The 17,541-nt window shown below is 41.6% G+C and overlaps 1 long non-coding RNA gene across 1 annotated transcript; it reads left to right on the top strand.

The window, feature by feature from the left end:
* Window positions 1-15,514: 15,514 nt before the first annotated feature.
* Window positions 15,515-16,699, top strand: LOC112623775. Its single transcript, XR_003119201.1, has 2 exons — window positions 15,515-15,651; window positions 16,096-16,699. It is a non-coding gene; the product is annotated as an uncharacterized LOC112623775 (long non-coding RNA).
* The last annotated feature ends 842 nt before the right edge of the window (window positions 16,700-17,541 follow it).

The raw sequence follows: 17,541 nt of genomic DNA, 5'->3' as shown, positions 1-17,541 counted from the left end.
TTGTTTACGGTTGAGCAAACCTACCTCATGTTATAAAGGTAGGTTTTCCTTTATAACATGAATGCAAGGATTGAGTTCCAGCCTGGGAGAGGAACTGACATATTTGAAAGTGTCCAGTGTGCAGTGGTGGGGAGGATGGGATTCCACATCCGGCCTTCTGATGCCAAATGTCATGCTTTTTCCCAGCAAATTCAAGCGGGGGAAATGACTGAGTTAGGAGACAGGCAAGGACATTTCACTGTAACTGAGATGAACTCAGTAAGTGGGCAGGCATGCGCTGGTGAGGGTCTCTAACAACTATGCAGGCAAAAGAGGTGGAAGCAAATGACTGCTTCCCTTCAAGCACCAAAGAGGACTCTGGTCCTTGAAGAGCATCCCCTACCCAGAAAAGCCTGCCTTTCGTTCCCGAAGTAATCTTTTCGGATTTTACAAGGTTTTGAAAACTCTCAGTTTACAGGATGCTAAAATGGACCTGTGTTCACTTATGTGACTGCTGTTTGGGCTGAATTTTCCAAGCGTTACTGAACCATTTGTAACAATGAAGATTTCTCAGGAATAGATAAAGAAGATTGATGGTAATAAGAGTCATTTTCTTAAACACACTGAAGTTTCTAAGAAAAGTGTGATAAATTCTGGAAGAGGAAAATAGGATTTATTCTCTGCATCTGTATCATTTGATGCCTTCAGTGTGATATGTCGCACATAGTGTCTGATGTACTGATTGCTGTAAATGAAAATGTGTTACTATAACGTTTATACTACAGAATAGAGTTTATTTGGTGTAACAAGGCAAATACTATGTTTTGACAAATAACGTTTATTTGACATAACAAAACAAATACTATATGTTTATTTTTCACTTAATCATATTTGACTTTCACTGACAGCAAAAGAAACAACAAAACTTTTAAATTTTAACTATTGTGATCTCAGTTTTGGCTGACAGTATTCAGGTAGACACTGTGAACTCACTATACATTCATTGCCACCTCTTTCTTTCTTCCCTTCCTTTCCTTCTGTTCCTTTCCTTCTGTTCATTTTCCTTCCTTTCCTTCTTCTTTCTCTTTCTTTCTCCTTCTTCTTTCTCTTTCTTTTCCTTTTTCTTTCTTTCTTTCTTTCCTTTCTCTCTTTTCTTTCTCTCTTTTCTTTCTCTTTTTCTTTCTTTCTTTCTCTTTCTTTCCTTCCTTCCTTCCTTCCTTCCTTCCTTTCTTTCTCTTTCTTTCTTTCTTTCTTTCTTTCTTTCTTTCTTTCTTTCTTTCTTTCTTTCTTTCTTTCTTTCTTTCTTTCTTTCTTTCTTTCCTTCCTTCCTTCCTTCCTTCCTTCCTTCCTCCCTTCCTTCCTTCCTTTCTCTTTCTTTTCTTTCCTTTCTCTTTCTTTCTTTTTTTCTTTCTTCTTTCTCTCTCTTTCTTTCTTTTTTTGAGATGGAGTTTTACACTTTCGCCCAGGTTGGAATACAGTGGTGTGATCATGGCTCACTGCAGCCTTGACCTCCCAGGGCTCAGGTGATCCTCCCACCTCAGCCTCCTGAGTAGCTGGGACTATGGGCACACACCAATGCACCTGGTTATTATTATTTATTGCTTTTCACAGAGACATGGTTTCACCATGTTGGCCAGGCTTGTCTTGAACTCCTGGACTCAAGAGATCCACCCAGCTTAGCCTCCCAGAGTGCTAGAATTACAGGTGTGAGCCACTATGAGTGGCTGCCACCTCTTTCTCATGGGTCTTTCTATAGTAAAAGGTCTACAAGATCATTTCTGATTCCTTTGCAGCTAGGGTTCCAGATATATTTTAGGTCCTACCCATTCAATGTATTTGTATGAGACTTAAATGTGGAAGTGAGCTGAATGGGAAGAGAGGCATCTATTGTGCTGGTAGACTATGGGTGAGATGGAGGGGTTCTGCAGCCAGGGCTGTGCTGGCAGCTTCCAGATTTGGAAAGTTGCCTGATTTGGAAAGGCTGTTGACTGTGGCAAAGGCAGCAGTCCCTTAGTAGCCCATCCTGTGGCTTTAAGAGTCATGCCCAGAAGTTACATAGGATCTGATTCTGTAAAGCATTTCATGTTTGATTTTAAAAATCCCTTTCTACTTAAAATCCATAGCTTGGATTTTGTAGTTTGCAACTAAATCTTAGCTAATGCAAGTCCCAAGAAAATATATGCTATCTGTCAGAGTGAGGTGGGAGGCCAGTGTGGAGCACATGGCAAAAGGTATTGAAACCTTCTTTGAGGAATGAATCCCTCACACACATCAAGGGTAGAAAGTTGTGAGGAGTGTGAAGACTGGGAGAGGACTTTTGGAGATAGCTGGTGGTTGTGCTGTGACCCTGGGGGAGGAGAGGGTTGGATTCCTGCATCTTATCTCAAGCCTGGGGAGAGGCTTGAGGTAGGGTCACAACTTGGAAAGACGGTTGTGATTCCTGCAGACAGGGACACACCTTGTCCAAGGGGTATAAGAAGCTTGTATGATCATAGTGCCCCAAGCCCCAGCTCCTTTCCTCTGGGGTTGATGAATGGGAGTTTTGCTGGCTTGAAGTGGGTACATCTAAGACCTGTGTTAGGGCATGGGGATAGAAATTGAAGGGAAGGTCATTCTGCCTGCTCATGTTCAGGACCCCCTGGGCCTGCTTGGAGTTGGAGATAGTCCCTGATGTGGTCCAGCCTGGTTCTCTGGAATCCACAAGAGAGGCATGAGCCTAGGGCCTCAGCTAATCCCAAAGTAATACTCTGCTTTCTTCTGTCCTCTGTGCAGCGATCCTCATTCAGACACAAGTTATGTTGAATCCAGAGTGTCTTTTAGGGTTGACTCTGTTTGGGAAGTGCCATGTTCTGGAAGAGATAAAAGCTCTTCAGGGCCTTACCTAAGCCTCCGTCCCTACTAGACACCCAGCTATTGCTTGAGAATGATGGGACAGCACATTCTGAGCTTTCCATGCCATCTGTTCCACCTGGGTGACTTAATCTGAGCTGGAGACAGACCTCCAAGGTGTCTGGAACAACTTTTCTTCTTCTGCGACATATATAAAAGAAAGACAAAGAATCATTAGAGACTATTATTGGCAACTATGCTCTAATAAATTAAAAAACCCAGAAGAAACAGATAAATTTCTGGACACACACATCCTATCAGAATTGAACCAAGAAGTAGGAAACATGAATAGACAAATAACGAGTAACAAAATTGAATCAGTAATAAAAAAATATCTGAACAAAGGAAAGCCCAGATGACTCCACTGCTAAATTATGTTGAAGTTTAAAGAAAACCTAATGCCAATTCTCCTCGAACTACTCCAAAATATTGAGGGAGAAATAATTCTTCCAAACTATTTCTGTGAGGCCAGCATAACCCTGATATCAAAATCAGATAAGGACACACCTATAAAGGAAAACTATAGGCCAATATTCCTGATGAGTCCATATGCAAAAATCCTCAGCAAAATACTAGGGATCCAAATTCAACAGGAAATCAAAAAGATTATACACCATGATCAAGTGGGATTCATTCCAGGGATGCAAGGATGGTTAAATATATGCAAACCAATAAATGTGATACATCAGATCGACAAAATGAAGGATAGAAACCATATGAACATCTCAACAGACGCAGGAAAAGCATTTGATAAATACAACATGCCATCATGATGAAAAGTCTCAATAAATCAGGTATAGAAGGAAAGTGCCTCAACACAATAAGGTCTTATAAGATAACCTTCAGTTAACATCATATTAAACAGGAAAAAGCTAAAAGCCTTTCCTCTAAGATTTGAAACAAGACAAGGATGCCCATTTTCACCATTCTAATTCAACATAGTACTAGAAGTCTTAGGCAGAGCAATTAGGCAAAAGAAGAAATAAAGGGCATCCAAATTGGAAAGAAGGAAATCAAATTGTCCCTGTATGCACATGACATGATTTTATATTCAGAAAAACCTTAAGATTCTTCCAAAAAACTCTTAGAGCTGATAATTAAATTCACTAAAGTTGCAGGATATAAAATCAATATATAAAAGTCAGTAGTGTTCCTATACATGAACAATAAAGTAGCTAAAATAAAATTTAAAAAGCAATACCATTTAAAGTAGTGACAAAAAATATCAAGAATAATTTAACAAAGTAGGAGAAAAAACTTTACAAGGAAAACTATAAAATACTGAGGAAAAGAATTGAAAAAGATACAAAATAATGGGAAAACATCCCACGTTTGTGAACTGGATGAATTAATATTGTTAAAATGATCATGCTACATAGAAATAGAAAAATAACCTAAAAATTCATGTGGAACCATAAAAGAACCCAAATAAGCAAAAGCTATTTTGAGCAAAAACAATAAAGCTGAATTTTCAGATTTCAAAATATACTACAAAACTATAGTGACCAAAAGAGCATGGCACTGACATAAACGCAGACATGTAGACTAATGGAACAGAATAGAGAACCAATAAATTAATTCATGTATATACAGCCAACTGATTTTTAAGAACAGCATCATGAACTTGTTTTAGGGGAATAAATGGTCCTGGCAAAACTAGATATTAATATGCAGAAGAATAAATCTAGATTTCCATCTCTCACCCTGTCCAAAAATCAATTCAAATGGATTAAAGACCAAAGTGTAAAACCATACAACTGCTAGAAAAAAAGAAGAAACTCTTCAAGATAATGATTTGTAAAAAAAGATTGTATGATAAGACTTCAAAACCACAGCATGAAAAGCAAAAACAAACAAAGGGGATCATAACAAAATACAAAACTTCTGCACAGCAAAGGAAACAAGCAACAAAGTGGAAAGACAGCCTACAGAATGAAAGAAAATATGTGCAAACTACTCATCGGACAGGGGAATAATATCCAGAATATACAGGGAGCTCAAAAATTGCAACAGCCAAAACCCCAAAAAATCCAGTTTAAAAATGTGGAAATGATCTGTGCAGCATTTCATATATATACACATATATATGTATATATGTATAAATATATGAAATATACATATATATGTATATATAGCAAAATGTCAGCTTTTTATTATTGTTGATGTCCTGTCTGAAAGGAAGATTTAGCTGCATAAACTACCCAAGTCTCCACCCTCCTGACGTATATCATAGCTTTTGGTGAAATCCATATTCATCATTTACAATCTTTCACTAGTATTTTGGGGGGCGGTTATCTCTTTATATTCTTCTTATTATTATTATACTTTAAGTTCTGGGATACATGTGCAGAACTTGCAGATTTGTTACATAGGTATGCACGTGCCATGGTGATTTACTGCACCCACCAACCCGTCATCTACATTAGGTATTTCTTCTAATGCTATCCCTAGCCCCCCCAACCCCTGACAGGCCCCAGTGTGTGATGTTCCCCTCCCTGTGTCCATGTGTTCTCATTGTTCAACTCCCACTTATGAATGAGAACATGCGGTGTTTGGTATTCTGTTCCTGTGTTAGTTTGCTGAGATTTGTGGTTTCCAGCTTCATCCATGTCTCTGCAAAGAACATGAACTCATCCTTTTTTATGGCTGCATAGTATTCCATGGTGTGTATGTGCCACATTTTCTTTATCCAGTCTATCATTGATGGACATTTGGGTTGGTTCCAAGTCTTTGCTATTGCAAACAGTGCTGCAATAAACATACGTGTGCATGTGTCTTTACAGTAGAATGATTTATAATCCTATATGTATGTAGCTGACAAACACATGAAAAAAGCTCATCATCATTGGTCATTAGAGAAATGCAATTCAAAACCACAGTGAGATACCATCTCATGCCAGTTAGAATGGCGATCATTAAAAAGTCAGGAAACCACGGGATGTGGAGAAATAGAAACACTTTTACACTGTTGGTGGGAGTGTAAATTAGTTCAACCATTGTGGAAGACAGTGTGGCAATTCCTCAAGGATCTAGAACCAGAAATACCATTTGACCCAGCAATCCCTTTTAGTAGTATTTTTACAAGTGTTTATCACAGCTGAACTATGAAGATTGGTGGATTATGTTTTATTTTTCATCATTATTTGGTTTCCTAAAAAAAAAAAAACCTTTTAGTTTCAGGTGTTCATGTGCAGGGTTTTTAGTTAGGTAAATTGTGTGTCATGGGGGTTTGGTATACGGATTATTTTGTTATCCAGATAATAAGCATAGTACCCAATAGGTAGTTTTTCACTCTTCACCTTCCACCTACCCTCCACCCTCAAGTAGGTCCCACTGTCTGTGGTTCTTTTCTTTGTGTTCATGTGTATTCAACGTTTAACTCCCACTTGTAGGTGAGAACATGTGTTATTTGTTTTTTTGTTTATCCATTAGTTCACTTAAGATAATGGTCTCCAGGTTCATCCATGTTGCTGTAAAGGACATGATCTCTTTCTTTTGTATGGCTGTGTGGCATTCCATGGTGTATATGTACCAGATTTTCTTTATCCATTCTACCATTGATGAACATTTAGGTTGAGTCCGTGTCTTTTTTATTGGGAATAGTGCTGTAATGAACATACATGTCATGCATGTGTTGTGTACGTGGTAGAACAATTCATATTCTTTTGGGTACATATCCAAGAATGGGATTTCTGGGTCATATGGTAGTTCTAAGTTCTTTGAGAAATCATCAAATTGCTTTCCGCAATGGTTGAAATAATTTACATTCCCATCAGCAGTGTATACACATTCACTTTTCTCTACAATGTTGCCAGCATTTGTGATTTTTTGACTTTTTAATAATAACCATTCTGACTGGTGGGAGATAACATTTAATTGTGGTTTTGATTTGCATTTCTCTAATGATTAGTGATGTTGAGCATTTTTTTTTTCATATGCTTGTTAGCCACATGTATGTCTTCTTTTGAGAAGTGTCTATTCATGTCCTTTGCCCATTTTTTAAGGTGGTTATTTTTTGCTTGTTAATTTGTTAAGCTCCTTATAGATTCTGGATATTAGACCTTTGTTGGTTACATTAGTTGGCAAATATTATCTCCCATTCTGTAGGCTGTCTATTTAATCTGTTGATAGTTTCTTTTGCTGTGCAGAAAATGTTTAGTTTAATTAGGTACCACTTCTGTTTTTGTCTCAATTGCTTTCAGTGTCTTTGTCATGAAATCTTTGCTCTGGCCTACGTCCAGAATGGTATTACCTAGATTATCTGCCAAGGTTTTTATAGCTTTAGGTTTTACATTTAAGTCTCCCATCCCTCTTGAGTTGATTCTTGTATATGACGTAAGGAAGGGGTCTGGTGTCGATCTCCTGCATATGGCTAGCCAGTTACCCAGCACTGTTTACTGGATAGGGAGTCCTTTCCACATTGCATGTTTTTGTCAACTTTGTTGAAGATCAGATGGTTATGTGTGTGCAGTTTTATTTCTGAGCCCTCTATTCTGCTCCATTGGTCTACATGTCTGTTTTTGTACCAATACCATGCTGCTTTGGTAACTGTAGCCTTATAGTATAGTTTGAAGTTGGGTAATGTGATGTCTCCAGCTTTGTTCTTTTTGTCTAGAATTGCCTTGGTTGTTTGGGCTCTGCGTTGGTTCCATATGAATTTTAGAATTTTTTTTTCTAATCCTGTGAAGAATATCATTGGCAGTTTGATAGGAATAGCACTGAATTTGTACATTTCTTTGGGCAGTATGGCCATTTTAACAATATTGATTCTTCCTATCCCTGAGAATGAAATACTTTTCCATTTATTTGTGTCATCTCTGATTTCTTTGTGAAGTGCTTTGTAATTCTTTTCTTTCTCAGAGATTTTTCACCTCACTGGTTAGCTGTGTTCCTAGGTATTTTATTCTCTTTGTGGATATTGTGAATGGATTTATGTTCTTGATTTGGCTCTCAGCTTGAGCACTGTTGGTGTATAGAAATGCTACTGATTTTTGTACATTGATTTTGTATCTTGAAATTTTGCTGAAGTTGTTTGTCAGATCTAGGAGCTTTTGGGCAGAGAATATGGCTTTTTGAAGGTATAGAATCATAACATTTGCAAACAGAGATAGTTTGACTCCCTTTTTTCCTATTTGAATGCCTTTTCTTTCTTTCTCTTGCCTGATTGCTCTGACTAGGACTTCCGGTACTATGTTGAATAGGAGTGGTGAGAGTGGGCATCCTTGTATTTTTCTGGTTCTGAAAGGGAATGCTTCCAGCTTTTGCCCCTTCAGTATGATGTTGGCTATGGGTTTGTCAGAGATGACTCTTATTATTTTGATGTATGTCCTTTCAATGTCTAGTTTGTTTAGGGTTTTTAACATGAAAAGAATGTTGAATTTTATTGAAAGCCTCTTCTGTATCTATTGAGATAATCAGGTAGTTTCTGTTGTTAGTTCTGTTTATGTGATGAATTGTATTTATTGATTTGCATATTAAGCCAATCTTACATCCCAAGGGTGTTTTTGGTAAAGACAGGGTTTCCTCATGTTACCCAGGCTGGTCTTGAACTCCTGAGCTCAGGTGATTCACCTGATAGGTATTTTATTACTGATTCAATTTTAGAATTCATTATCGGTCTGTTCAGGAATTCAATTTCTTCCTGTTTCAATCTTGGGAGTTAGTATGTTTTGAGGAATTTATCAATTTCTTCTAGCTTTGCTAGTTTGTGCACACAGAGGTGTTCATAGTAGTCTCTGAGGGTTTTTGTATTTCTGTGGGATCAGTGGTAATGTCCCCTTTGTCATTTCTGATTGTGTTTATTTAGATTGTCTCTCTTTTTTCTTTATTAGTCTAGCTAGTGGTCTACCAATCTTAATTATTGTTTCAAAAAACCAACTCCTTGTATCCTTTAACAAATCTCTGCCTAACCCCCTTACCCTTTTCCTCATCATTCTCAGCCTCTAGTAACCTCTATTCTACTCTTTACTCCAAGAAATCAGCATTTTTAGCTTTCACATGTGAGTGACAACATGCTGCATTTTACTTTCTGTTCCTCCCTATTTCATTTAACAGACCAGATCAGACTGGATCAAACCGCATCAAACCGGTTTCGACCGGCTCAGACCGGATTGAACCGGATCAGACCGGATCGAACCGGTTTTGACCGGATCAAACCGGATGAGTCTGGATCAAACCGGATCGAACCGGATTGGACTGGATGAAACCGGATCAGACAGGTTCAAACCGGTTTTGACCTGCTCAGACCGGATCAAACCGCATCAAACTGGTTTTGACCGGCTCAGACCGGATCAGACCGGATCAAACCGCATCAGACCGGTTCAAGCCGGTTGTGACCGGCTCAGACCAGATCAAACCGGATCAGACCGGTTCAAACCGGATCAAACCGGATCAGACCGGATCAAACCGGTTGTGACCGGCTCAGACCGGATCAGACTGGTTCAAACCGGATCAGACCGGATCAAACCGGACCAGACCAGTTCGAACCTGTTTTGACCGGATCAGACCGGATCAGAATGTTTCGAACCGGTTTTGACCGGATCAGACCGGATCAGAACGGATCAAACCGGATCACACCAGATCAAACCGGATCAGACTGGTTCCAACCGGTTTTGACTGGATCAAACCGGATCAGACCGGATCGAACCGGTTTTGACCGGATCAAACCGGATGAGTCTGGATCAAACCGGATCGAACCGGATTGGACTGGATGAAACAGGATCAGACAGGTTCAAACCGGTTTTGACCTGCTCAGACCGGATCAGACCGGATCAAACCGCATCAAACTGGTTTTGACCGGCTCAGACTGGATCAGACCGGATCAAACCGCATCAGACCGGTTCAAGCCGGTTGTGACCGGCTCAGACCAGATCAAACCGGATCAGACCGGTTCAAACCGGATCAAACTGGAGCAGACCGGATCGAACCAGATCAGACTGGATCAAACCGGTTGTGACCGGCTCAGACTGGATCAAACCGGATCAGACCGGTTCAAACCGGATCAAACTGGATCAGACCGGATCGAACCAGATCAGACTGGATCAAACCGGTTGTGACCGGCTCAGACTGGATCAAACCGGATCAGACCGGTTCAAACCGGATCAAACTGGATCAGACCGGATCGAACCAGATCAGACCGGATCAAACCGGTTGTAACCAGCTCAGACTGGATCAGACCGGATCAGACCGGTTCAAACCGGTTGTGACCGGCTCAGACTGGATCAAACCGGATCAGACCGGTTCAAACCGGATCAAACTGGATCAGACCGGATCGAACCAGATCAGACCGGATCAAACCGGTTGTGACCGGCTCAGACTGGATCAAACCGGATCAGACCGGTTCAAACCGGATCAAACCGGATCACACCAGATCAAACCGGATCAGACTGGTTCCAACCGGTTTTGACCGGATCAAACCGGATCAGACCGGATCGAACCGGCTTTGACCGGATCAAACCGGATCAAACCGGATTGGTCCGGATCTAACCGGTTTTGACCAGATCTAACTGGATCGGACCGGATGGAACCGGATCAAACCGGATCAGACTGGTTCAAACCGGGTCAGAACGGATCAGACCGGATCAAACCGCATCAAAAAGGATCAGACCGGTTTTGAGCGGACTGAACCGATTTTGACCGGATCAGACTGTATCAAACCGGATCGAACCGGATCGGACCGGAAGAAACCGGATCAGACCAGTTCAAACCGGTTTTGACCTGCTCAGACCGGATCATGCCGGATCAAACCGCATCAAACCGGTTTTGACCGTCTCAGACCGGATCAGACCAGATGAAACCGCATCAGACCGGTTCAAGCCGGTTGTGACTGGCTCAGACCGGATCAAACCGGATCACACTGGTTCAAACCGGATCGAACCGGATCAGACCGGATGAAACCGGATCAGACCAGTTCAAACCGGTTTTGACCGGCTCAGACCGGATCAAACCGCATCAAACCGGTTTTGACTGGCTCAGACCGGATCAGACCGGATCAAACCGCATCGGACCGGTTCAAGCCGGTTGTGACCGGCTCAGACCAGATCAAACCGGATCAGACCGGTTCAAACCGGACCAAACCGGATCAGACCGGATTAAACCGGATCAGACCGGATCAGACTGGATCAAACCGGTTGTGGCCGGCTCAGACCGGTTCAAACCGGATCAAGCCAGATTAGACCGGATCAAACCGGATCAGACCGGTTCGAACCGGTTTTGACCGGACCGAACCGGTTTTGACCGGATCAGACCGGATCAGAACGGATCAAACCAGATCACACCGAATCAAACTGGATCAGACCGGTTCCAACCGGTTTTGACCGGACCAAACCAGATCAGACCGGATCGAACCGGCTTTGACCGGATCAAACCGGATCAAACCGGATCGGTCCGGATCAAACCGGTTTTGACCAGATCTAACCGGATCGGACCGGATCAAACCGGATCAAACCGGGTCAGACCGGATCAGACCGGATCAAACCGGATCAAAAAGGATCAGACCGGTTTTGAGCGGATTGAACCGATTTTGACCGGATCAGACTGGATCAAACCGGATCGAACCGGATCGGACCGGAAGAAACCGGATCAGACCAGTTCAAACCGGTTTTGATCTGCTCAGACCGGATCAAACCGCATCAAACTGGTTTTGACCGGCTCAGACCGGATCAGACCGGATCAAACCGATCAAACCGCATCAAACTGGTTTTGACCGGCTCAGACCGGATCAGACCGGATCAAACCGCATCAGACCGGTTCAAGCTAGTTGTGACCGGCTCAGACCGGATCAAACCGGATCAGACCGGTTCAAACCGGATCGAACCGGATCAGACCGGATGAAACCGGATCAGACCGGTTCAAAGCGGTTTTGACCGGCTCAGACTGGATCAGACCGGATCAAACCGCATCAGACCGGTTCAAGCCATCATTCTTAGCAAACTATCACAAGAACAGAAAACCAAACACCACATGTTCTCACTCATAGGTGGGAACTGAACAATGAGATCACTTGGACTTGGGAAGGGGAACATCACACACCGGGGCCTATCATGGGGAGGGGGGAGGGGGAAGGATTGCATTGGGAGTTATACCTGATGTAAATGATGAGTTGATGGGTGCTGACGAGTTGATGGGTGCAGCACGCCAACATGGCACAGGTATACATATGTAACAAACCTGCACGTTATCTGCATGTACCCTAGAACTTAAAGTATAATAATAAAAAAAAAAAGAAAACTATATTTGACTATTAGGAAACAAAATACACTGTTCTGGTACTCTTAATATTGAACAAAATAGAATTTAAGGTAAAATATCATGTCTATAAATTTGTCTATAAAATAGACAAAGAGACACTATATATACTGATGAAAGATGTGCTTGAATGTGAAAATAGAGCACGTGTGCCTAAACTTTGGCCATGAAATATATGAAACAACACTACCAGAAATGCAAGGAGAAGTAAATATTAGCTATTGTAGTTGGAGGCTCACATACCTCTCAGAGGAGCAAAGACCAATCAGACCAAAACTAAATAGAGGGATCTAAGTTCTAAGCCAAATAACTAATAAATTCCAGGTACTATGCCATCATATAATATTTATAAATGTGTTATATATATTATAAGATATGTATAAGAATATAGGATGAATATGTAATAAATTATACTTTTAAATAAATAATATTTTCAAATATATAAATATGTAGTTTCAGATTGAAACTGTTCTAAACTATATAAATGTATTATGTATGTTTTATAAAATACAGTATTCATAATATATATTATGTAAACCATGTATAAGTAGATATACACGTTTATAACCCTATACATAATTAAAAACAGATAGTATACATTCTTTCAAATACAAGGAATGTATTTACAAAAAGACACCTTGTATGAAGACATATAAGAAACATGAAGAAATTCCAAAGAATCAGTATGACACCGAATATATTCTCCAAACCCAATGCAATAACATTAAGAATGCATAAGAGAAGTAAAGATAAAATAGCACTTTAAAACTAATTATTAATACATTCATATGTGAATTATTAAGTATGTAATAAAATATATTTTGATAATATCACCACTACATATCAAAAAGTATGGGGCGGCCGGGCGCGGTGGCTCAAGCCTGTAATCCCAGCACTTTGGGAGGCCGAGACGGGCGGATCACGAGGTCAGGAGATCGAGACCATCCTGGCTGACACAGTGAAACCCCGTCTCTACTAAAAGAAATACAAAAAACTAGCCGGGTGAGGTGGCGGGCGCCTGTAGTCCCAGCTACTCGGGAGGCTGAGGCAGGAGAATGGCGTGAACCCGGGAGGCGGAGCTTGCAGTGAGCTGAGATCCGGCCACTGCACTCCAGCCTGGGCGACAGAGCGAGACTCCGTCTGAAAAAAAAAAAAAAAAAGTATGGGGCATAGTTAATATTGGAGATCAATTAGTAGCTTTGAATATATTTGTTGGAAAACATGAAAGCTTTCAAATTAATGAGCTAAGGAAGCATCTTAAGAAGATGGAACGTGAGCACCAGGGCATGCCCAAAGAATCATAAAGGAGGGAAACAATCACGGTAAGGGCTGAAATAAATTGAATGATTGAAAATGAAGATCAAGGCAAGTCATAATTCATTCTTTGAAAGTTTAAAAAGATAGCCATATTCTTGTCAAGACAAATGAAGATAAAAGAAGATGATAACAAATTGAAGAAAAAGAAGAAAATAACCATGCACTCATTCTATAGAGATTTTAAAATAAATAAATCCTGAACAAAATCTTGTTGTTTTAAACCTTAGAAGTGCACACATTCCTTAAAAAACATGAACTGCTAAGATTAACACAAGAAGAAACAAATTTCAATAGATTAATAAATAGGAAAACTGGAATGGTAGATAAGCTCCACCCTCACAGAAAATTCAAGACTCACCTGGTTTTACAGGTAACTCAATCATTTAAGAAACATTTGATTTATATTTCATACAAGATGTTGCAGAAAATAGAAAAGAAGCAAGAACAGCCCAGGTTATTTGAAGGGGCTAGTGTCATCAAAATCACAAAACCAGTTAGGGGGAAATAAAAAAACTAAATTACAGGTTTATTTCTCTGACGCACGTGGAGTCAATTCCCAAATTACCATTAGCTAACTGAATTCAAGAGTGCATCAAAAAGAAGACTGTATTATGATCGAGTACAGTTTTATCACAAAACAGAAAGGATTGTTCAACTTCAGAAAAATCTATTAATATAAGTGAACCAAATTCATAAACTACAGGGGAAAAAGTCAACTGCTGCACCAAAAGCATTTGGGAACCTTGAGCACATTTTTGTTATATGAAAAAGCTCTTAATAAAATGGAAATAAGAACAGATAACTTGGTAAAGATTGTACAGCAATGATTACAATAAACATTATTTAGTGAAGAAAGCATAAACAAACAAATTCAGGATTTCTGCAGCTACTATTAATGTCTTCTATAATATTAGAGGTTCTGATCAATGCTTGAAGGAAAGGAAAACAAGTTACAATAAAGAAGATTAGACAAGAAGAGAAAAAACCGTCATGACTTGCAGATGATGGTATCATCTACCCAGAAAAAGAATGAGAAACAACAAACAATTAAATCTCACAAGAGAATTTAGCAAGGCTGCCAGACACAAAATCAACCGACGTACATCACAAATAGATCTCTATGAAAAATAATCATTTAGAAACCTAAGATAGTTTTCATTACAGCGACAAAATCATTAAGTTTCTAGAAAGAATTAATTTAAGCCAGACCTATTTGGAGAAAACTACAAAATGCTAAAAAATGACTGGTGATCTGAATAAATAGAAATAATCCATGATTTTGGAAGAGGCAATAACATTGTAAAGATGTCAATTTCCCCCAAATTCAAGTCTTTAAGTGCAATCCCAAACACAACTTCAGTTTACTTTTGTAAAGAACTTTAAAAGTTTACTCTGAAATTAAATGAAAAAAAGACAATGCATGACTAGCTAAATCAACCATGAAAAAGTGAAAATAAAAAGAACTCACTAGCTTTACCAAATATGAAGTAATACTGAAGCAGGAAGCTACTGAGGCCACAAGAGAAAAGCAGATTTGCTAGGACAGAGTAGTCCCAGAATCAGAGCTAGGCAGGCCAGGAGTAGGTGCCACACAGAGGGGACCTGGGAGGACCCCTGGCACCAGCAGACAGGAGGTCTAGGTCTGTGCTCTGTCACTGCTCCTAAGGGTCTAGTCAGGTCCTGTGCAGTGTCTGGGCCTCATTCCTTCAGGTGTGATATCTTGGCTGGTCTTAAAGATGCACTTGGCTCTGATTCCTAGGAGGCTCCTGATAGTCCTGTTCTACCCGACCTAGTTAGGGAGAGTTCCTGCTCCCCTGGCTCTATCCCTCCCCTTCCCTGACCTCCAATCCCTTGTTCTTCCCCTGGCCAGCTTTTTCCTCCATTCAAGACTTTGAGGTTCCTTCTGCCTAGGTCTCCTCTCAGTCCCAGAGACCTCTGTGGCTCCTGCCCCACACCCCTGTGTCATAGTGAGTTCAGGGTGAGCCCTTATACAAGTAGCTCCAGCCACAAGGGGCCTGGCTAAGGGACACAGCAGCAGCAGGTGACATCCTGGCCCAAGTCCATCCTCCTTTCTCCTTCCTCCCTGCAGGAAATCAAGTGCCCCATCTGCCCTGGCTCAGCTGACCCCAAACTCCTGGTCTCTGTGCTGTGTGGACTCCTCCTGGCCAAGGCCCTGATGCTGTGAGTCCTGTTTGTGTTCCTGACCTGCAGGTGCCACAGGTGAGTGGGGCCTGGATTTGGCCTGGGGGGCAATGGAGCTGGAGTCAGATGCTGTTCCTAGAAAGACGGCTAGAAAAAAGAAGACAGATCACAGAGGCAGGAAAAGTGACAGCTGAGTCCAATTTAAATATGTGTTTTCTTGCAATCTCTGCCTTCCTGCAGACACAGACCTTAGAAAAAGACAGAGGCTTTGTAGGAGTCCCATCCTAGGGCTCTGCCTCTGTCTTTGTCCTGAAAGGAACAAGGCCAGGAGGACAAAGCTGAGAATGCCTGGGTAGAAGGTTTAGGAGACAGGAAGGGGCAGTGAAGGAAGCAGGTGACAGGGAGAAAGGAGGGAAAGAGGAGGAACAGGTAACAAGGACAGGGTGAGACAAAGGGGCAGGAAAGAGGATCAGGGAAAGCATCACCTGCATTCATGACTTTCTTTCTCTTACCACATTTCAGGACAGCAATGACGGAGGTTTCTGATTGTATTAGCCCAGCCTTGCCCCAGGACCCTTGGGTGCGTGAGCCACAGCGCGGATCCAGGATGAATCCCAGTTCTTCCCCTGCCCAGCTACTGGGAGCCGCCCTAAGCATTGCGCCCCACCTCCCCGTGAGGAAAGGCCAGCGCTAAGCCTATTGGCGAGAACTTTCAGCCCCTGATCTCCCCGGTGGTGACCCCTCACCCCTGCCCGGAGCCCTCTTACATCTACTTCCGCTGCCCTGCCTTTCGCCATTGGGAAGACCTGGGGCGGGGGTTTCTGTATCCGGGTCAACGCCCAGCTCAGCATCTTCCCCTGTGCCAGCGCTCGTCCCCAGCACTCTGTGGTTTTCTCAGCCCCACCTCAGCAGGTCTCCAGGATCCCTCACATTTTCCCTGTTTGTTGCCTGTGGTCTGCCCGAGAGTCCTATCAGTTTCCTCTTGTGCTTAATTAAATTCAACCTCTAAACTGAAGTGTGTCAGGGGCAACTGAGCAAGAGGGCAGATGTATCCCCTCAACCTCCTCCCCTTCCACCCTAAATGAGAGAGAAATGACTTAAAAATAAACGATAAAATTGAAACTAAGAAAGGCTGTAATCAGCAGACTGGAAACTGAGGAAGTCCTAGAAGTAAACGAAAAAATCAGATGCCTTAAAATGACAAGAGCAGTGGATTCAGCAGCCTAAAACAGGACCCAGAACATTCAATGGAATCTGATCATCAGGGGTCAAAATTTTGTATGTTTAATGTGTGAGGAGATTCGTAGCCTAAAAGAGAAAATTAAGTTGAACTAACAATAATTGATGGTGGGAGAAAGATAAATGTTTTGGGGAACGCAAGAGGAGCACACATCTGTGAAACAAGAAGAGGCACAGTCATTTTCGAACCAGGTAACATAGTGAGGCTGGGATTGACTACTCAGAATGGGGGTCTTCCATGAACAACCAATTTGGGGTACCAGTGCATAGCAGCTGAATGCCAGCCCTGAAAAAGGCCACCATAAAGAGAGTACCATTTTCTGGCCAGCCGCGGTGGTTCATGCCGGTAATCCCAGCACTTTGGGAGACCACGGTGGTTTCGAGACCAGCCTGACCAACATGGAGAAACCCCATCTCTACTAAAAATACAAAATTAGCTGGGCATGGTGTCACATGCCTATAATCCCAGCTACTCGGGAGGCTGAGGCAGGAAAATCGCTTGAATCTGGGAGGCAGAGGTTGCGGTGAGCCGAGATTGCGCCATTGCAATTCAGCCTGAGCAACAGGCTCAAAAAAAACAAAAACAAACAAACAAACAAAAAACAGAGAGAGTACCATTTTCTTTTGCTCTTTCTAGAGAGGGGCATTGATGTGGTTTGGTTGTGTCCCCACCCAAGTCTCATCTTGAATTGTAGCTCCCATAATCACCACATGTTGTGGGAGGGACCT

Source organism: Theropithecus gelada, chromosome 4 (genome assembly GCF_003255815.1).
Source record: "Theropithecus gelada isolate Dixy chromosome 4, Tgel_1.0, whole genome shotgun sequence".
Taxonomy (NCBI): domain Eukaryota; kingdom Metazoa; phylum Chordata; class Mammalia; order Primates; family Cercopithecidae; genus Theropithecus; species Theropithecus gelada.
The sequence above is the reverse complement of the archived record's forward strand: the minus strand, read 5'-3'. Positions and strand labels throughout refer to the sequence as shown.